The sequence below is a fragment of the Neophocaena asiaeorientalis genome, unplaced genomic scaffold, assembly GCF_003031525.2.
Source record: "Neophocaena asiaeorientalis asiaeorientalis breed wild unplaced genomic scaffold, Neophocaena_asiaeorientalis_V1.1 scaffold147, whole genome shotgun sequence".
Lineage (NCBI taxonomy): Eukaryota > Metazoa > Chordata > Mammalia > Artiodactyla > Phocoenidae > Neophocaena > Neophocaena asiaeorientalis.
In genome coordinates, this window is record NW_020173758.1 from 8,725,236 (window position 1) to 8,730,782 (window position 5,547).

Consider the following 5,547-nt stretch of genomic DNA (forward strand, 5'->3'; position numbering starts at 1 on the left):
ATAAGCAGGATATATACCAAAGCATATAAGCAGGATATATACCAAAGACAACCTACAGATATGCCTATATGATAGGCATATAATTTTCAACCTATAGAAAATCAAAAACAAAGAAAAAATCCTGAAAGAAGCCAGAGAGAAAAAATGCCTTACCCATAGAAGAATGAAGATAAGAATTACATCCACCTTCACCTCAGAAACTATGTGCCACAGACTGAATGGTTGTGCCCCGCCCCCCCACCACTCAAAAAACTTCATATGTTGAAATTCTAACCCCCCACTGTGATAGTATTTGGATGTGAGGCTTTGGAGTGATTAAGTCATGAGGATGGAGCCCTGATAAATGGGTTAGTGTCCTGATAAAAGTGATCCAAAAGAGTAGCACATAGCAAAAAGATGACTATCTGTGAAGCAGGAGGCAGGTCCTCACCAGACACCTAATCTGCGGGTGCCTTGATATTGGACTTCCCAGCCTCCAGAACTGTGAGAAAAAAAGTCCATGTTGTTTTTTAAACCACCAGCTTATGGCATTTTGTTACAGCAGTCTGAATGAACTAAAACACCAAGAAAGAAGAGTATGGAGCGAAATTTTTAGAGTTGAGAGAAAAAAAATCTTAGAATTCTGTATCCTGCAACATAAAGACTTTTTTTTTATCCTGAGAATAAAGACTTTCTCAGACAAACAAAACCTGAAGGAATGTGTTACCAGTAGGTCTGCCTTGAAAGAAATGTTGAGTTCTTTAGAGAGAAGGAAAATGGTACAGATAAGAAACACATATCTATATAAAGAAAGGAAGAGCATCAATAAGTGAAGGAGAAAGACTGTATCTTATTATAGTTTTAATCTGTATTCCTTTGAATACTATTAAAATAGTGTTATTTTTCCAAAGTAAAACAATGATAGTCACTTAGTAGCTTTTTTACTTTTTTGAATTTTATAAGCAAATAACATTCTTTTAATTAGTAAATAATTAATATTCCTACAGCGAAAATGTGTTTATTTCAACCAATTACGCTGCTGCAATTAGACATCATAGCCAAAATAAATAAACTTTGTATAAAACCTAACACCTTATGTGGAAATTAACTCAAAATGATCACAGATTTAATTGAAAGATGTAAAATTATAAAATTGTTGGAAGAAGATGAAGAAAAAAAACCTTTGAGAACTAAGACTAGGCAAGGAATTCTTGGACATGACAGCAAAAATACAATTCACTAATTGTCAATAAATTGCCAATTCAATAACTTGGACTTCATTAAAATTAAAGATTTTTCTCTGCAAAAGACTCTGTCAATTGTATGACAGGCAAGTTAAAAACTGAAAGAAAATATTTGCAAACCATGTATCTAGAATATATAAAGTACTCTTTAGAAAAACAGTCAAAAAGATCCGAAGGATGCAATTAGAAAATGGGCAAAAGACATAAACAGACCTTTCATCAAAGAAAAAATATAGATGGCAGAAAGCACATAAAAAGATGTTCAAAGTCACTAGCCATTAGGGAGACAAAAACCACATGGAATATCACTATAAACCTTCTAAAATGGTTACAATTTTAAAATAGTAATAAATATCAAATGCTGATAAGGATGCAAAGAAACTAGATTTGTAATACATTGCTGATGGGATGCAAAATGGTACAGCTACCCTGGAAACCTGTTTGGTAGTTTCTGATAAAACTATGTAAACTCATCACATGACCCAGCAATTGTACTCCTGCATATTTATCCCAGGGAAATTAAAACTTATTTTTACATAAAGTCCTATATATAAATGCCCATAGCAGTTTTACTGAAAATAACCAAAAACTGGGGGAAAAAAGTCCTTCAATGGGTGAATGGGTAAACAAACTGTGGTGCATTCATACAATGGAATACTATTCAGAAATACAAAGAAACCTACTTACACATCCAACAACTTGAATGAATCTTAAGGGCACTAAATAAGAAGCCAATATCAAAAGATTATATACTATATTATCCCATTTACATAACATTCTGGAAATGGCAAAATATAATGTCTTGAAAACGACAAACTTTTCAAGAAGAAAACAGATTAGTGTTTGCCAGAAGATAGTGATGGCATAATGGTCAGCATAAGAGAGTTCCTTTGTGGTAATGAAAAATTACTGTATTGTTGTAGTTACATGAAACTATACATAAATTAAAATTGTATAGGAATACACACACACACATACATGAGTACATATAAAAGCTGGTAAATCTGAATAAGTCCTGTAACCTAGATAAATGTATTATACCAATTTCAATTTACTGGCTTTGAGATTATACTATAGTTAGGTGAAATATAAGCTTTGCGGAAGCTGGGTAAAAGGTACACAGGGCTCTCTTTATTTTTTCAACTTCCTGTGAGTCTATAATTCTTTCCAATTGAAAGTTTAAAAATGTAAAATTTAACAAATTAAAATTTCTCAAACATTTAAACACTGATATATATGAGTTTAATAAAATTCTCCTTCCATTTGTTAATTTCTCAAGTTTAATATACTGGATAATTTAAATACTTTAAATGCTATAAGAATTGGAACTTGCAGTCTCTGCTTAGTATGTACTAAGTGGAAAAGAGTGTTGTACCCAAACTAACATCTAGATAAAGCCAGATGACCTAATAAATCATAACTTTTCTTGAACTTATCAGAGAATTAAAGTTGCAGGGCAATCAAATAGCCTGAAATCTGAGGAAAGACAAGCACTTCCAAAGAAAGACAGGATACAAGCATTGCTTACCCAGGGCAGAGCACAGGAAGGAGAAGGAGCTGGCATTCAAAAACGGATAAGGGGCTTCCCTGGTGGCGCAGTGGTTGAGAGTCCGCCTGCAGATGCAGGGGACGCGGGTTCGTGCCCCGGTCCGGGAAGATCCCACATGCTGCGGAGCGGCTGGGCCCGTGAGCCACGGCCGCTGAGCCTGCGCGTCCGGAGCCTGTGCTCCGCAACGGGAGAGGCCACAACAGTGAGAGGCCCGCGTACAGAAAATTAAAAAAAAAAAAAAAAAAAAAACGGATAAGAACAATTTAGCCAAATTTGTAACAAATTGCTTAAATCTGAGTGTAGGATAGTGTGAGAGAATAGAGGCTCTTAGAGCCAGAAGCACCTCATCATATAGGCAGGGCTGGAGTCCAGAGAAAGTCTAATTTGTGGTGAAGATCTGGGGGAGGCGAACAGTCTAGCTGCGGAACAATAGAAAGTCCCACCTGGATCCTTCTCTATAGAATAAAAGCTTAAGCCACTGTGAGAAGAGCAGCAAATTGCCTGTCCAAGTGACTAGATGAAGAACCATTTTGGTTGTGGGGAGAGAGGAAGGAAACTGAACAAATTTCACTCTACTTCTTCAGATTTATATACAGACAGTCCCCAACTTCACAATGTTTCAACTTAAAATTTGGTTCCACTTAAGATTTTTAGACTTTACGGTGGTGTGAAAGTAATACACATTCAGTAGAAACCATACTTCAAATTTTGAATTTTGATCTTATCCTAGGCTAGCCATATGCAGTAGGAATGATATCCTCTGCAATGCTGCACAGAGTCAGTGAGTCTCACCTCCCAGTCAGCTGCAAGGTCAAGAGGGTAAACAACCAATACACTTACATTTCTGTACCCATATAACCATTCTTTTCCCATGCAACCATTCTGTACACTTTCAATACAACAGTCAATACGGTAAGTCCCCTACACATGAACCTTCAAGATGAAAACTTTCAAAGATACTAACGTGCGTTCGCACGTCCAATCACGTAAGTTAGTTCACATGTCTGGCGTACATTGCCATGTGCGTGCATCCTCTACAAGTGGTTGTGCTTTACTATACAGTACTGTATAGAGTACAGTAGTAAAGTATCTTTATTTCAAGCCCAGGATGTCTGGAAGCAAACATAAGAGCAGTGGTGATGTAGCTGGTACTGCTAAGAAGTACCAACTGTTGTACTGTACTGATAGGGACAGAGTAAAGGGACAAAGTAGGTAATTAAATAGTTAATCCCACTAGAGGATCATAAGTAAAGAAAGAAGTATGGGAGACCCCTGTAATTTAACAATCACTCGAGAAAGCACATTTGCTTAACCATAAAACCAAGCAGGCTTGCTTAGCAACATAACCATGCAACAGAAGCACGAACCATGCCCCGAAACAATAAAACAATGGTGGTATGAGACCCACATCCTGCCCAGTGAGCTAATGACCCCAAGGACATGCTCTCTGCACACACAAAAAACAGCAATTTATGGAAAGGTGACATTTCAAAGTGAAAGACCCTCATTGTACCGAGACCTGAAATAAATTTTCCATAGTACCATGACAGTCCTGGCTTGACCATGTAGGGTCAAAAACCTTCCCCACCCAACCTGGAGGAGGAGCTGATGATGGAAGCGTGATGTCTACTCAAGAATGAGGAAGAAGGTGGTCTTTTCCCCCTCTCCACTTTTCCTTTGACTGTAAAATTGTAACCCACTAAGTTCTCAGGGCATGGCACCCTCTCGCCCACCTACTTATAAGTCTCACAAGTGTCCTATTCTAATAAATCACTTCTTATCTTTCACTTTGCCTCTCGCTGAATTCTTTCTGCGCTGGGACATATCGGACTGAGCTCCTCAGAGCCCCCGAAACGCCACCTAGCGGTTTCGGCGCTACTGTACTTTTCAAGGTACTGTACTGTAAGATTAAAAATGTTTTATTTATTTTTTGTGTTTTTTTTAATGTATTATTTGCGTGAAAAGTATTATAAACCTACCACAGTAGAGAACTATATAGCCGATTGTGTTAGTGAGGGACCTCGGCTAACTTTGTTGGACTTACAAACCAACTGGACTTAACGAACGTGCTCTCCAAACAGAACTCATTCGTATGTAGGGGACTTACTGTAAATTACATGGTATGTTCAACACTTTATTATAAAATAGCCTTTGTGTTGATGATTTTGTCTAGCTGTAGGCTAATGTAAGTGTTCTGAGCACATTCAAGGTAGGGTAGGCTAAGCTATGATGTTTGGTAGGTTAGCACTTTCCACTTAGGCAAATTTAGATGGGTTTATTGGGATGTCACCCTATCATAAGTCAAAGAAGATCTGTATATATAAAGCAAATTATTAATAGGGCAAACAAGTCAATTAGATGTAGGTATAATATGTGATGGACACCTCACAAAATAACATGTGCAAATTATTAATAAACATAAGAAAATATCCTCAATGCATAATCAGAGAAATGCAAATTAAAATCACAAAAAGTACTACTACATATCAATCAAAAGGACTGAAATTAAATATACTGATATCATCAAGTATTGGGAAGTATGTGGAATAACTGGAACTCTCATACATCGTTGGTTGGGAGTATAAAATGATAAAACAAATTTTGGAAAGCTGATAAAACAAATTTACAATTTGACCACCAATTCTACTCCAAGTTATTTACTCAAGAGAAGCGAAACCATATATCCTACACAGATTGTTTTCATGACTATTCATTGCAGCTTCATTCATAATAGCCCAGCAATGGAATCAACTCAAATGCCCATCAATTGGTGAA